At 40.0% G+C, this 17,016-nt stretch overlaps 1 pseudogene; it reads left to right on the top strand.

Moving 5' to 3' along the window:
- The window catches only part of LOC124551024, a 76,470-nt pseudogene that overhangs the window by 53,250 nt on the left and 6,204 nt on the right, over positions 1-17,016 (top strand).

The raw sequence follows: 17,016 nt of genomic DNA, 5'->3' as shown, positions 1-17,016 counted from the left end.
TATGTACACAATAAGAATGTCAAAAAATGAAAGCACAATTATAGGCAAGTTATGAAAGTATTCTAAGCTTCAGCCTGATGCAACAGTTCGAATTTAATTGTTTATCTTTGATGGGTTTAGAGAAAGAGAGTTGTCATTTACTGTTGTACTCAGCAGACCACTGTGAAGTGCATGGCAGAGAGTAGTTACCTTTGTGTCAGTTATTATGGCTTTTCCCTCATTTCACATATTGTAGGGTGCAGGAAGAATGATTGCTTAAATGCATCTATGGGCTTTCGGACTGTGCAGGAGCAATATCTCTTGGGTAAAATATTCCGGAGGTAAAATAGTCCCCCATTCGGATCTCCGGGCGGGGACTACTTGAGAGGATGTTGTTATCAGGAGAAAGAAAACTGGCGTTCTACGGATCGGAGCATGGAATGTCAGATCCCTTAATCAGGCAGGTAGGTTAGAAAATTTAAAAAGGGAAATGGATAGGTTAAAGTTAGATATAGTGGGAATTAGTGAAGTTCGGTGGCAGGAGGAACAAGACTTCTGGACAGGTGACTACAGGGTTATAAACACAAAATCAAATAGGGGTAAAGCAGGAGTAGGTTTAATAATGAATAGGAAAATAGGAATGTGGGTAAGCTACTACAAACAGCATAGTGAATGCATTATTGTGGCCAAGATAGATACGAAGCCCACACCTACTACAGTAGTACAAGTTTATATGCCAACTAGCTCTGCAGATGATGAAGAAATTGAAGAAATGTATGATGAAATAAAAGAAATTATTCAGATAGTGAAGGGAGACGAAAATTTAATAGTCATGGGTGACTAGAATTCGAGTGTAGGAAAAGGGAGAGAAGGAAACGTAGTAGGTGAATATGGATTGGGGCTAAGAAATGAAAGAGGAAGCTGCCTGGTAGAATTTTGCACAGAGCACAACATAATCATAGCTAACACTTGGTTTAAGAATAATGAAAGAAGGTTGTATACATGGAAGAACCCTGGAGATACTAAAAGGTATCAGATAGATTATATAAAGGTAAGACAGAGATTTAGGAACCAGGTTTTAAATTGTAAGACATTTGCAGGGGCAGATGTGGACTCTGACCACAATCTATTGGTTATGACCTGTAGATTAAAACTGAAGAAACTGCAAAAAGGTGGGAATTTAAGGAGATGGGACCTGGATAAACTGAAAGAACCAGAGGTTTTACAGAGTTTCAGGGAGAGCATAAGGGAACAATTGACGGGAATGGAGGAAAGAAATACAGTAGAAGAAGAATGGGTAGCTTTGAGGGATGAAGTAGTGAAGGCAGCGGAGGATCAAGTAGGTAAAAAGATGAGGACTAGTAGAAATCCTTGGGTAACAGAAGAAATATTGAATTTAATTGATGAAAGGAGAAAATATAAAAATGCAGTAAATGAAGCAGGCAAAAAGGAATACAAGCGTCTCAAAAATGAGATCGACAGGAAGTGCAAAATGGCTAAGCAGGGATGGCTAGAGGACAAATGTAAGGATGTAGAGACTTGTCTCACTAGGGGTAAGATAGATACTGCCTACAGGAAAATTAAAGAGACCTTTGGAGAGAAGAGAACCACTTGTATGAATATCAAGAGCTCAGATGGAAACCCAGTTCTAAGCAAAGAAGGGAAAGCAGAAAGGTGGAAGTTGTATGTAGAGGGTCTATACAAGGGCGATGTACTTGAGGACAATATTATGGAAATGGAAGAGATTGTAGATGAAGATGAAATGGGAGATACGATACTGCGTGAAGAGTTTGACAGAGCACTGAAAGACCTGAGTCGAAACAAGGCCCCCGGAGTAGACAACATTGCATTGGAACTACTGACAGCCTTGGGAGAGCCAGTCCTGACAAAACTCATCTGGTGAGCAAGATGTATGAAACAGGCGAAATACCCTCAGACTTCAAGAAGAATATAATAGTTCCAATCCCAAAGAAAGCAGGTGTTGACAGATGTGAAAATTACCGAACTATCAGTTTAATAAGTCACATCTTAAAAATACTAACACGAATTCTTTACAGACGAATGGAAAAACTAGTAGAAGTCAACCTCGGGGAAGATCAGTTTGGATTCCGTAGAAACACTGAAACACGTGAGGCAATACTGACCTTACGACTTATCTTAGAAGAAAGATTAAGGAAAGGCAAACCTACGTTTCTAGCATTTGTAGACTTAGAGAAAGCTTTTGACAATGTTGACTGGAATACTCTCTTTCAAATTCTAAAGGTGGCAGGGGTAAAATACAGGGAGCGAAAGGCTATTTACAATTTGTACAGAAACCAGATGGCAGTTATAAGAGTCGAGGGGTATGAAAGGGTAGTAGTGGCTGGGAAGGGAGTAAGACAGGGTTGTAGCCTCTCCCCGATGTTATTCAATCTGTATATTGAGCAAGCAGTAAAGGAAACAAAAGAAAAGTCCAGAGTAGGCATTAAAATCCATGGAGAAGAAATAAAAACTTTGAGGTTCGCCGATGACATTGTAATTCTGTCAGAGACAGCAAAGGACTTGGAAGAGCAGTTGAATGGAATGGACAGTGTCTTGAAAGGAGGATATAAGATAAACATCAACAAAAGCAAAACGAGGATAATGGAATGTAGTCGAATTAAGTCAGGTGCTGCTGAGGGAATTAGATTAGGAAATGAGACACTTAAAGTAGTAAAGGAGTTTTGCTATTTGGGGAGCAAAATAACTGATGATGGTCGAAGTAGAGAGGATATAAAATGTAGACTGGCAATGGCAAGGAAAGCGTTTCTGAAGAAGAGAAATTTGTTAACATTGAGTATAGATTTAAGTGTCAGGAAGTCATTTCTGAAAGTATTTGTATGGAGTGTAGCCATGTATGGAAGTAAAACATGGATGATAAATAGTTTGGACAAGAAGAGAATAGAAGCTTTCGAAATGTGGTGCTACAGAAGAATGCTGAAGATTAGATGGGTAGATCACATAACTAATGAGGAAGTATTGAATAGGATTGGGAGAAGAGAAGTTTGTGGCACAACTTGACCAGAAGAACGGATCGGTTGGTAGGACATGTTCTGAGGCATCAAGGGATCACCAATTTAGTACTGGAGGGCAGCGTGGAGGGTAAAAATCGTAGAGGGAGACCAAGAGATGAATACACTAAGCAGATTCAGAAGGATGTAGGTTGCAGTAGGTACTGGGAGATGAAGAAGCCTGCACAGGATAGAGTAGCTTGGAGAGCTGCATCAAACCAGTCTCGGGACTGAAGACCACAACAACAACAGTAGCATACTAACTTTTTTGTGTTGGGTTCTTATTATTAGGGATGTCTACAATTGGATGATGCACTGGTGACTCAAAATTCGTACCAATCTTCACCCAAAATCTTTTTGACCAACTTAGCAAGAAATTTGCAACAAAAACTTTTGTAGGTATGTCGACAGTGCGGTATCTGGAATACTAAAAATACCTGGATTTAGTACAATAATATAACTGGACAGATAAAAATCTACTCACCAAGTGGTGGCAGAACACGCACATAGAAGAAGGTTATGATTAGGCAAGCTTTCTGCGCCAGTGACTCTTTCTTCAAGAGAAGGGTTGAAGGGAAAGGAAGAGCGGTGAAGGAAAAGGACTGGAGAGGTTTAAGAATAGGGGTACGAGCTACTTTATTGAGAAGAAGCGGCTCTGGTCTCGGAAACCGGCATACGGCCGGGAGAGTGATGTGCTGACTACATGCCCCTCCATATCCGCATCCACTGATGCCTATGGGCTGAGGATGACATGGTGGCTGGTCGGTACTGTTGGGCCTTCATGGTCTGTTCGGGGGGAGTTTTTTTTTTTTTTTAATAGATCTCAAAAGTCACCCAGAAGCGTGGCTCTCAGACGTCATGAGAAGGAAAGACTGAGTCTCTCCTCTGACCCATGGTTCTGTGTGACTTTCCCAAAATCTAGCCCTTTTCCTAGACCTCTCCAGTCCTTTTCCTTCACCCTCTTTGTTCGCCTTCAACCCTTCTGCCTGAAGAAGGAGCCACTGGCTCAGAAAGATTGCCTAATGACAACCTTCTTTTATGTGTGTGTCCTGCCGTCACTTGATGAGTATATTTTTTATCCATCGAATTGTATTATTTTGTCAAAAATTAATTGATTTTGTTGTATTTAGTGGATGATACATGGGAGTGGGTGCTGGAGGATGGAAACTCTTACTGCAATTATGCCTGTTTCATGCTTTTTGTCTAATTCAGGAGCAAAACACACCTGTTTAGTGGGACGTGACAAGCAACTATTTAAAACTGGAACGGAAAGTAGTCCTGGATCAAGTAGCTAGTAATCTAGGTATAGTCAAGCTTTTACATGTTACTCCTTAAAGAAGGTATTTTGGTATTAATGAGCAGAGAGTGTTTGCTATTTATGATCTTCCACATTTGTTCCAAAGTGTACAGAACAGTCAGTGAATTGGTGACGTCACTTTCAATAATGCTGTTGTTCCATGTAAAGAGATCCAGAAGACATTCAACATTGACAAGAAGCACAAAAAGAGCAGAACAATTCACTGATAGCCATTTGTAACCAGACTCATTCCAGAAAATTGATAGTTTCGGTCCTAAGCCACTGTATTGATGCAGCTGTCAGAACTTATGTAGCAACTAAATAATCACACAGTTATACAGCAGAGAACACAGATAGTTTTATAGAACTTCAGAACAATTTATTTGCAGTTTTCAAAAGCAGGACAGCACTTTCCTCTAGTGTCAGTAGGTTAGGGTGACCAGACGTCCTGTATTTTATGGGATTGTCCCATATTTAGATTAAGTGTCCCAATGTCTCAACAAAATACTTATGGGACATATATTATCACGTCTTTCATTATCCGTCATGTACATTTTGAAACACTGTGTTTCTAAGTAATGTGTTGCATAACGAAATATTGCACAAATTGGTCATACCCAAAGAGTAAAATAAATTCACTCTTTGACTAAGTCAAACTGAACGAGGATTGATTTGTAAAGTTATTTGATTGACAGTATATAACACTTTTACGTGGCAAGCAGTTTTATCACTTCCACTTTCTTTGTCCATTACCTACTGCTTCAGGTCACCGCATTTAGAAGTGTTATTTTAGACTGTCAGACTCACAGTTTATGTTACTTGGTGTGATATATTGCTAACTTTTCACTGACATGCCAATGAAATGTTAGTATTTACTAATAAAATTAAAGTTGAGTATCCATTTCTGAAGTTAGAACAGCGAAGTGAGAAATTATTTTGCACGCTTGTTTCCACGTGACAGCAATAATACAATAAAAGATTTACTTGCTTAGTAATGCAATGTATTTTAATATTCTTTTTAGTGCAAGTTTTAACAAAAAGCACATTGGTCTATGTAGTTGTAGCACATACTGTGTGTTTTAACAAAGAACTACTGTATAGATATTGTATTAATGAAAGTTTTACAAAATGTTGATTCAGTTCAACTTCTAATTTGTGTCCCATGTTTTGATATTGGAAATATGGATACTGTACTGTAGGTGTGCTTGGTCAGAGCAATGTTCAATGGATATACTAGATAGGGCAAAAAAAGCTTTAAGTAATGTTCATAAAATTGATGAAAATCACACAACTTTCATGCATTATAGGATTGATGTAAACTGTTAATGCTGTCGATCAGCTTTTTGTAGACAGCTGGGGGGCTGAAAAGATCACGAGTAGCTGGATGTGACTTTATCGTTTATCTAAAACCTCGCAGAAACCGGAACAGTGTTCGACATACGACTGCTGTCAAGTGTTCACCTCCGGTGGTGTAACGGCGTGATCCCGACTCGGTGACGGCAGCTGGCAACTGCCACCGGGTTGTTTTCATAGTGGCTGTTAAGGCAACAGAGAACTACTCCATCATCTGGCCAACAGCTTCCATCACCGCAGCACAGGATAATGTGGCCGTTGAAGATGGTGAAACGAAAGCTGAAGTTTTCAACTTCGTGTCCAAGAAATCATTCACGCAAGAGAATTGTACAAACGGATGATACTGTAGTATACAGAGGAGTTGCAGCATTAGAAAATTGCAGCGAAATGCAGGAAGATCTGCCGCGGATAGGCACTCGGTGCAGGGAGTGGCAACTGACCCTTAACATAGACAAATGTAATGTATTGCGAATACATAGAAACAAGGCTCTTTTATTGTATGATTATATCATAGCAGAACAGACACTGGTAGCAGTTACTTCTGTAAAATATCTGGGAGTATGCATACGGGACGATTTGAAGTGGAATGATCATATAAAATTAATTGTCGGTAAGGCGGGTGACAGGTTGAGATTCATTGGGAGAGTCTTTAGAAAATGTAGACCATCAACAAAGGAGGTGGCTTACAAAACACTCGTTCGACCTATACTTCAGTACTTCTCACCAGTGTGGGATCCGTACCAGGTCGGGTTGACAGAGGAGATAGAGAAGATCCAAAGAAGAGCGGCACATTTCGTTACAGGGTTATTTGGCAAGCGTGATAGCATTACGGAGATGTTTAGCAAACTCAAGTGGCAGACTCTGCAAGAGAGGCGCTCTGCATTGCAGTGTAGCTTGCTGTCCAGGTTTCGAGAGGGTGCGTTTCTGGATGAGGTAGCGAATGTATTGCTTCCCCCTAGATATACCTCCTGAGGGGATCACAAATGAGAGAGATTTGAGCGCGCACGGAGGCTTTCCGGCAGTCGTTCTTCCCACGAACCATCTGCGACTGGAACAGGAAAGGGAGGTAATGACAGTGGCACGTAAAGTGCCCTCCGCCACACGCTGTTGGGTGGCTTGCGGAGTATAAATGTAGTTGTAGATGTAGAACATAACCATCATTTGACCATTGAACAGACTCCAATTTAGATGACATTCTAATAAGCATCCCTGGTGTAGAGAAACAACTGAAGGAGTTGAAAACAAATAAGTCAGCAGGTCGTGATGGAATCCCAATTCAGTTTTTTACAGAATACCCGACAGCATTGGCCCCTAATTGAGCTTGCATTTATCGTGAATCTGTCACCCAATGCAAAGTCCCAAGTGACTGGAAAAAAGTGCAGGTGACTCCTGTGTACAAAAGGGCAACAGAACAGACCTACAAAGTTACAGGCCAATATCTATAACATCGGTCTGCTGCAAAATCCTTGAACATAATCTCAGTTCAAATACAACAAATTTTCTAGAGACCAAGAAGCTTATGTCCACAAATTAGCATGGTTTTAGAAAGCATCACTCATGTGAAACTCAGCTTGCCCTTTTTTCATGTGATATAATACAGACTATGGATGAAGGGCAACAGGCAGAGTCTATATTTCTAGATTTCCAGAAACCATTTGACATGGTGCCCCATTTCAGGCTGTTAAAGAAGATATGAGAATATGTTCACTGATATGTGAATGGCTCAAAGTCTTCTTAAGTTACAGAAACCAGTATGCCGTCATCAATGGCAAGTGTTCATCAGAGATAAAGATATTAGTCTATTATCTCCAGTGCCCCAGTGAAGTGTGATAGGACAGTTATTATTCTTTATATACATAAATGATTTGGCAGACAGGGTGGGCAGCAATCTGTGGTTGTTTGCTGATGATGCTGTATGTACGGTAAGGTGTCAAAGTTGAGTGACTGTAGGAGGATACAAGATGACTTAGACAAAATTTCTAGTTGGCGTGATGAATAGCAGCTAGCTCTAAATGTAGAAGAATGAAAGTTAATGTGGATGAGTAGCAAAAGCAAACCCATAATGTCTGCATACAGCATTAGTGGTGTCCTGTTTGACACAGTCACATCATTTAAATATCTGGCCGTAACATTGCAAAGCATTACGAAATGAAACGAGCACGTGAGGGTTGTAGTAAGAAAGGTGAATTGTCGTCTTCAGTTTAGTAGGAGAATTCTGAGAAAGTGTGGTTCATCTGTAAAGGAGACTGCACATAGGATGCTAGTGCAGTCTATTCTTGTATACTGCTCAGGTGGTTCAGATTTGTACTAGGTCGGTTTATAGGAAGACTTTGAAGCATTTCAGAGGCAGGCTGCTATATTTGATACTGGTAGGTTTGAAAAACATGCAAGTGTTACAGAGATGCTACAGGAACTCAAATGGGAATCCCTGGAGGGGAGGTGACATTCTTGTCAAGGGACACTGTTGAGAAAATGCAAAGAACTGGCATTTGAAGTTAACTGCTGAATGATTCTGTTGCCTTGGATCTATATTGGATGTAAGGAGCACGGATATAAGGTATGAGAAATTAGGGCTTGTATAGAGACATATAAACAGTGATTTTTCCCTCATTCTGTTTGCGAGTGGAACAGGAAAGGAAGTTAGTAGCAGTGCTAAGGGGTACTTTCCGCCATGCGCTCTAAGGTCGATTGTGGAATATCTCTGTAGATGTAGATGAGGATTGCTAGATGGAAGCCAGAGCTAGACTGTGGCCCAGGTGGCGACTGGCAGCTGTGGTGTGATTTCTCTCACATGCATCCTATCAGCTACCAACAATGGGTGCACAGGGAGCCTGTCGTTGGCAGCCCACTATCCACAGGAATGTACGTCCTCCCCTAAAGTGCGAACCTTCTTGGGATGTAAGTCACAATGAACTATACTTGACCATTAGAAGAAAATATTGATTATGCAAGCGTCTTTTAATTGTGCCTATCTGCACTATCTGCCTATCTGCATCTTTATGGTCTTTATGGTAAGTAGCAATCTGTTTTTTTCTACATTTTTGAAAGTATTAAAATGAAAATGTAAAAGAAAGGCTAGGCAACCAGCATACTGCATACTGTACTTTTATGTTGGTATTCATAATTCCTCCAGTATTTGATTTTTATAACATTGCCCTGAATGAAGAGCTTGAAGAAATTTAGACATATGCTACATGGGTTGTTATGTGTTGGTGTAGTACATTCAGAATTGCTAAGTGTTTCATGGGAATGTGAGTATTGGAAGGAACATAATGACTTCTCATAGAGAAGTAAAGATGAGGTGTGTTCAAAGAAATAATAATAATAATAGTAATAGGAATCTTTGGCGTTGTGGGAAATAATTTTATTTATTCTTCTGCTTCGAAGTAATCCTCTTAAAAATAGTTCCCATTAGACATTGTACATTTTTATATGCTTTCACCCTCCCCATGAACCATGGACCTTGCTGTTGGTGAGGAGGCTTGCATGCCTCAACGATACAGATAGCCGTACTGTAGGTGCAACCACAACGGAGGGGTATCTGTTGAGAGGCCAGACAAACGCGTGGTTCCTGAAGAGGGGCAGCAGCCTTTTCAGTAGTTGCAGGGGCAACAGTCTGGATGATTGACTGATCTGGCCTTGTAACACTAACCAAAACGGCCTTGCTGTGCTGGTACTGCGAACGGTTGAAAGCAAGGGGAAACTACAGCCATAATTTTTCCCGAGGGCATGCAGCTTTACTGTATGGTTAATGATGATGGCGTTCTCTTGGGTAAAATATTCTGGAGGTAAAATAGTCCCCCATTCGGATCTCCGGGCGGGGACTACTCAAGAGGACGTCATTATCAGGAGAAAGAAAATTGGCTTTCTACGGATCGGAGCGTGGAATGTCAAATCCCTTAATCGGGCAGGTAGGTTAGAAAATTTAAAAAGGGAAATGGATAGGTTAAAGTTAGATATAGTGGGAATTAGTGGCAGGAGGAACAAGACTTGGTCAGGCGAATACAGGGTTATAAATACAAAGTCAAATAGGGGCAATGCAGGAGTAGGTTTAATAATGAATAGGAAAATAGGAATGCAGGTAAGCTACTACAAACAGCATAGTGAACGCATTGTTGTGGCCTAGATAGACATGAAGCCCACGCCTACTACAATAGTACAAGTTTATATGCCAACTAGCTCTGCAGATGATGAAGAAATTGAAGAAATGTATGATGAAATAAAAGAAATTATTCAGATAGTGAAGGGAGACGAAAATTTAATAGTCATGGGTGACTGGAATTCGGTAGTAGGAAAAGGGAGAGAAGGAAACATAGTAGGTGAATATGGATTGGGGCTAAGAAATGAAAGAGGAAGCTGCCTGGTAGAATTTTGCACAGAGCACAACTTAATCATAGCTAACACTTGGTTCAAGAATCATAAAAGAAGGTTGTATACATGGAAGAAGCCTGGAGATACTGACAGGTTTCAGATAGATTATATAATGGTAAGACAGAGATTTAGGAGCCAGGTTTTAAATTGTAAGAAATTTCCAGGGGCAGATGTGGACTCTGACCACAATCTATTGGTTATGAACTGTATATTAAAACTGAAGAAACTGCAAAAAGGTGGGAATTTAAGGAGATGGGACCTGGATAAACTGAAAGAACCAGAGGTTGTGCAGAGTTTCAGGGAGAGTGAAACGGAACAAATGGCAGGAATGAGGGAAAGAAATACAGTAGAAGAAGAATGGGTAGCTTTTAGGGATGAAGTAGTGAAGGCAGCAGAGGATCAAGTAGGTAAAAAGACGAGGGCTAGTAGAAATCCTTGGGTAACAGAAGAAATATTAAATTTAATTGATGAAAGGAGAAAATATAAAAATGCAGTAAATGAAGCAGGCAAAAAGGAATACAAACGTCTCAAAAATGAGATCGACAGGAAGTGCAAAATGGCTAAGCAGGGATGGCTAGAGGATAAATGTAAGGATGTAGAGGCTTATCTCACTAGGGGTAAGATAGATACTGTCTACAGGAAAATTAAAGAGACCTTTGGAGAAAAGAGAGCCACTTGTATGAATATCAAGAGCTCAGATGGAAACCCAGTTCTAAGCAAAGAAGGGAAAGCAGAAAGGTGGAAGGAGTATATAGAGGGTCTATACAAGGGCGATGTCCTTGAGGACAATATTATGGAAATGGAAGAGGATGTAGATGAAGATGAAATGGGAGATATGATACTGCGTGAAGAATTTGACAGAGCACTGAAAGACCTGAGTCGAAACAAGGCCCCGGGAGTAGACAACATTCCATTAGAACTACTGACGGCCTTGGGAGAGCCAGTCCTGACAAAACTCTACCATCTGGTGAGCAAGATGTATGAGACAGGCGAAATACCCTCAGACTTCAAGAAGAATATAATAATTCCAATCCCAAAGAAAGCAGGTGTTGACAGATGTGAAAATTACCGAACTATGTGTTTAATAAGCCACAGCTGCAAAATACTAACGTGAATTCTTTACAGACGGATGGAAAAACTAGTAGGAGCTGACCTTGGGGAAGATCAGTTTGGATTCTGTAGAAATATTGGAACACGTGAGGCAATACTGACCCTACGGATTATCTTAGAAGCTAGATTAAGGAAAGGCAAACCTACATTTCTAGCATTTGTAGACTTAGAGAAATCTTTTGACACTGTTGACTGGAATACTCTCTTTCAAATTCTGAAGGTGGCAGGGGTAAAATACAGGGAGCGAAAGGCTATTTACAATTTGTATAGAAACCAAATGGCAGTTATAAGAGTTGAGGGGCATGAAAGGGAAGTAGTGGTGGGGAAGGGAGTGAGACAGGGTTGTAGCCTCTCCCCGATGTTATTCAATCTGTATATTAAGCGAGCAGTGAAGGAAACAAAAGAAAAATTTGGAGTAGGTATTAAAATCCATGGAGAAGAAATAAAAACTTTTGAAGTTCACCGATGACATTGTAATTCTGTCAGAGACAGCAATGGACTTGGAAGAGCAGTTGAACGGAATGGATAGTGTCTTGAAAGGAGGGTATAAGATGAACATCAACAAAAGCAAAATGAGGATAATGGAATGTAGTCGAATTAAGTCAGGTGGTGCTGAGGGAATTAGATTAGGAAATGAGACACTTAAAGTAGAACAGGAGTTTTGCTATTTGAGGAGCAAAATCACTGATGATGGTCGAAGCAGAGAGGATATAAAATGTAGACTGGCAATGGCAAGGAAAGCGTTTTTGAAGTAGAGAAATTTGTTAACATTGAATATTGATTTAAATGTCAGGAAGTCATTTCTGAAAGTATTTGTATGGAGTGTAGCCATGTATGGAAGTGAAACATGGACGATAAATAGATTAGACAAGAAGAGAGTAGAAGCTTTCGAAATGTGGTGCTACAGAAGAATGCTGAAGATTAGATGGGTAGATCAAGTAACTAATGAGGAGGTGTTGAAGAGGATTGGGGAGAAGAGGAGTTTGTGGCACAACTTGACTAGAAGAAGGGATCGGTTGGTAGGACATGTTCTGAGGCATCAAGGTATCACCAATTTAGTATTGGAGGGCAGTGTGGAGGGTAAAAATCATAGAGGGAGACACCAAGCAGATTCAGAAGGATGTAGGTTGCAGTAGGTACTGGGAGATGAAGAATCTTGCGCAGGATAGAGTAGCATGGAGAGCTGCATCAAACCAGTCTCAGGACTGAAGACCACAACAACAATAACATACACTCTCAATCCCCAAAACACTTGTGGAAATTGATCTTTATTATAACTTTTAATATTAGCTCTCTCAATAGTGTATTTTTAATCTCATCTGTGCTCAGGAACAGAAAAAAAACATGGGGCCATGTTTGGCAAAAATGGATGTGGGTCACTATTTAAGTATTGTTTTTGGCCAAAAATTCATTCAAGAATGCATTATTGTAGTGAAAAAGCCATGAATTGTTTCATCGCTTCACACAAATGGCATTAAACATTGTTCATAGCAAAATTTAATATTAATTACCTGATCCATTACATGCCACAAGATTAATTGCCAATGCTAACAAAATACATGTAACACTTTTGACAGCTGATAGCAGGCTTAATATGTGGTATGGCTAACACTGTACAGATACTTTTGAGACTTGTTTACCAACACAACAACAAAAGAAATCATGCAATTGGGCTAATACAGGGTGCTCATGTGAATGAGCTAATACAGCATGCAAATTTACAAAATCCCTGTTACTTTTTGATCATACCTTGTGTAGAAAATTGATACTTTAAGTAGACTGAAAAATGCTTACAGTGCCTCGGTTACGCATATTGTACAAGGACCTTGAGGATAAGATAAAGAGAGCAGAACACATATTGAGGATTGTCAATATGTACATGGATGAAACAGCAAAGGAAATGAGTGATAATGTTATGGAGTATCTCTGCCGTGCACTAAACAGTGTTTTGCAGCACATGTATCTACACAATGAACAATCAAAAATTCAGTCAGAAACCTATACAATTTGAGATCCAATAACATTCTTTTCATTCTCTGCTTTTCACATTCATTAACTGTGTGTAATAACTGGATTGTGAAAAACAGCTTGAGATACATGTGTGCCCATTCTCCTCTAGGTTTCAGCCCATGGAGCAATCCATTTGCTTTACACATATTTTCAACTGAACTATGAAGCTCTGTCACAAGTCTGTTTTTGATATTGTACTGTGTTGTTGTTGTTGCAGTCTTCTGTCTGAAGACTCATTTAACACAGTTCTCCACACTAGCCTATACTGTGCAAACCTCTTTCTCTCCAAATAACTACTGTAAACTACATTCATTGGAACCTACTTATGGTATTCATCTCTTTGTCTCCGATTTTCATCCAGTGTGCTGGGTGAGTTCATTCATTTGTTTGGAAGGGGAGGCCGAAATTGTTTGACCACTTTCAGCCAGATGGCTACGTGCTGCGATGACAGAATCGAGATGCATGCTCCGCAATCTTTCTCAAGCAATTTTACGGAAACTATTCACAAAAAAAAAATCATTTTTGCATTATTTTTAGCTTTATATGTCAGCTTTATGACAACTTAGCCATATTTTGTTAATGTCATAGTTATTGCGATATTTGGATTTAAGTAAGATTCCATGCAAAATTCGGAAAACTTTGCAGTGAAAAATAGGAGTCGCTATGAGTGAAAAATATGAGTCACTATGATTTTGCATTTGGTGCATATTACGTAATATGTTGCTGTTTATGAAATTTGGGTAACACATTGAATTTTACTTCAGAGTTGGTGGTGTCCCTATCTGTCACCAATCTCAAGAAAATTGATGTAACAAACCCATTTGTGATCATGCGCACCAGGGATAAAGCGAGAATGAAATATCTACAACATTCCTCATATTTCACAAAAGGTTTTGGCGAATGAGAGTGCACAGAAGGGAGTACTTTGCCACATGGTTACTATGTAAAACTTCATTCTGCACTGAATTATTCTGCTGCCTACAGACTTTTTTGATGAAAGAATGTAATTTTTAAGGGCTATCAATAGCTGTTAAAACGAGAAATGCTGTGGATTTTGGAACAGCAAAACTGAAGACATAATACATTTATTTTTCTACTAAGGATGTGCTTTTTTTGTTAGCTATTGACCTTATTTTTCTTTAGTTCCTCACTTAATAAAATTAATACACCACTGTTTCAGAATTCTCTCACAACTGTGTCTTCACAACTCGTTAGTGAGGTGATAGTGTGTAAACTCCTCTGTATTTTGGCAAAAGAAGCAAATTTTAACATGCAACAAGAGGAATGTGGCTTTTACTCAAATTTTGCCTCTCACAGTGCTTCTCTGAAACTTTAAAATTGTTAATAAGTCAGATGGAATTCTTTTTAGGCACTAGCCAAAGCAGAGGTGACAGCAGATCTTTTTGGATGGTCACCTTGCTAGGGTGGATGTGGAAAGGGCCGACTTAATATCTACAAAAAAAATGTGAGTGTAGGCTTCAGTTCTAGACGGCACTTCCCACCCAGTGCTTGGCATTTCCCTTACAATGCCTGCCCGCAATTTCCACCACTACCGCTCTCCCCCCACTTGCCCTGCCGATTGTGCGTCTACCAGCAAGGTTATTCTGTGCGTGCTCTATCTTGTTTATTGAATCAAAGACAAAATGGTGCAGAGTACAACAACAGGGAAGCAACAGCTGGAGATGAGAAAAGGTCCGTAGCAAAGTTCAAGTCCACTGTAGTGTGTAGTGTAGCAGTGCAGATATGTTAAGTTACTGAGAGCGAAGTCCAAGCAGTGTAGTGTAACCAGATCTGAGGTGCAGCATGGTACGGTGACAGTAGCAAGACAAAGAATGATTGTCAGCAGCGGGGATGGGTCCAGATATAGGCCAGTGTAGTGGTCACCAGTGTTGTCGCTGTTACTTTCAAGTTGGTGCGCCTGTCTGATGTTACAGACTTGCACTGGAGGGTGACAGTGGAGCCTCTGTTGTCGGCCCCAGATCTATATCTGGCAAGCTCGAGCTCGCGTGAGGAGCCGCTGGGCTGCTTGCACGCCCAGCACGGAGTGCTAAGCTGTAAGCTTAGTGGATGTCAAATGGTAGTGCTAAATGCAGATTTACCACATTTTTCATTATCATCAAAGTTTTTATTTCTCCTTCCTGAACATTTGCTTTACTTGTCACTTAATATGCAGATTAGATAACATTGCAGATAGGCTATGACCCTGTCTCACTCTCTTCTCGATCACTGCTTCCCTTTCATGTTCTTTTACTCTTATAACTGTAGACTGTTTGCTGCATAAATTGTAAATAGCCTTATGTTCCCTGTATTTATACCTGTCACCTTCATAATTTAAACTGTGTGTTCCAGTCAACATTGTCAGAAGCTGTTTCTAAACCTATAAGTGCTGTAATTGTAGGTTTCCCTTTCTTTAACCTATCTTCTAAGATAAGTTGAACGGTCAGTATTGCCTTGTGTAATTCTACATTTCGCCGGAACCTGAATTTGTGTCCTCTAAGATTGACTTGTATCAGTTTTTTCATTCTTATGTAAGTAATCCGTGTAAGTATTTCAGTACAATAACGTATTAAAGTGATGGTTCAGTAATATTCCCAGCTTTCAGGACCCGCCTTCTTTGGAATTGTAATCATTATATTCTTCGCAAAGTCTGGAGGTATTCCGCCTGTCTCTAATATCTTGCACACCGGGAGTAATAGTTTTAGAATTCCTGGCTCTCTCGAGGATATAAAAATTATGAAGGAATACCATTTACTCATCGTATGCCCCAGCTCGGCTTCATCTGAATCCTCTTCTGGTTATATAATTTTGTCTTAAAATTCATTTCCCTTGTATAGCCCTGTTGTATATTCTTTTCATCTATTGGGCTTACCTTCTTTGCTGAGTACTGGCTTTCCATCTGAGGTCTTGATGTCACACAGTTGCTTCTCTGATCCAAATGTATCTTTAATTTCCCTATAGCCATCTTCTAACTTTCCCAGGTATGCATGCTTCTACAGCCTCACATCTGTCCCCTAACCATCCCTCCTCAGCCATTTTGCACCTTCTGTCAGTCTCAGTTTTCAGATGCCTGTACTCTCTTTCACATGCTTCATTTACTGCTTTCTTGTATTGTCAATTAATCTCAGTATTCAGCCTTATCTTGTTACCTGTTTGCTTTTCTGCCACCTTCACTGTATCATCTGCTAGTTACCCATTCATCTTCTACTACTGTATTCCTTTCCCCAATTCGTCAAATGTTGCCAAATGCTCCCTCTTAAACTCTCAACAACCTCTGGTCCCTTCAGTTTATCCATGCCCATCTCTTTAATTCTGTACTTTTAAACTAATAAAGTCTTTAAATTCCAGGTTTTTGACTTTGAACTTTCTCCAGAAGACATGTATTCACTGGAAGCTTTGGATAAAGGAGAACGGGGCCGACAAGTGAATGATGTAATTTTTCCAGGGTAAGTTTTTACTACTGATACTGGATGTCATTAAACTCCATTATTCCTCAAAAACTACTTAGTCATTTTAATGATTTGTTAGGACACAGTTTGACTGCAGTGACAGATTTTTATTTTCTGCATAAAGATGATTATGTATTACTACACAAAAAGCAGCCACTGTTCATTGTGATAGTTTTCTATAAATTGCAGAATGATTGTTATAAATTCTGTGACTGTTTCTGCTCTTCCACCTATAAACTCTGCCAGAGTGATACCATCCCAGAAGTCCAGCACAACCTCCAGTTCTGTTGACAGCCTTAGGCCCTTCCCAGAACCTCTCTGAATCTATTTCGCTCCTCAGCCCTACGAGACCCCTCATACCCACCTTACATATGCTCCCCAAAATCCACAAACCCAGCAATCTTGGACGCCCCATTGTGGC

Source organism: Schistocerca americana, chromosome 9 (genome assembly GCF_021461395.2).
Source record: "Schistocerca americana isolate TAMUIC-IGC-003095 chromosome 9, iqSchAmer2.1, whole genome shotgun sequence".
NCBI classification, from domain to species: Eukaryota; Metazoa; Arthropoda; class Insecta; order Orthoptera; family Acrididae; genus Schistocerca; species Schistocerca americana.
Note: the sequence above shows the minus strand (reverse complement) of the source record. Positions and strands in the feature narration are given on the sequence as shown.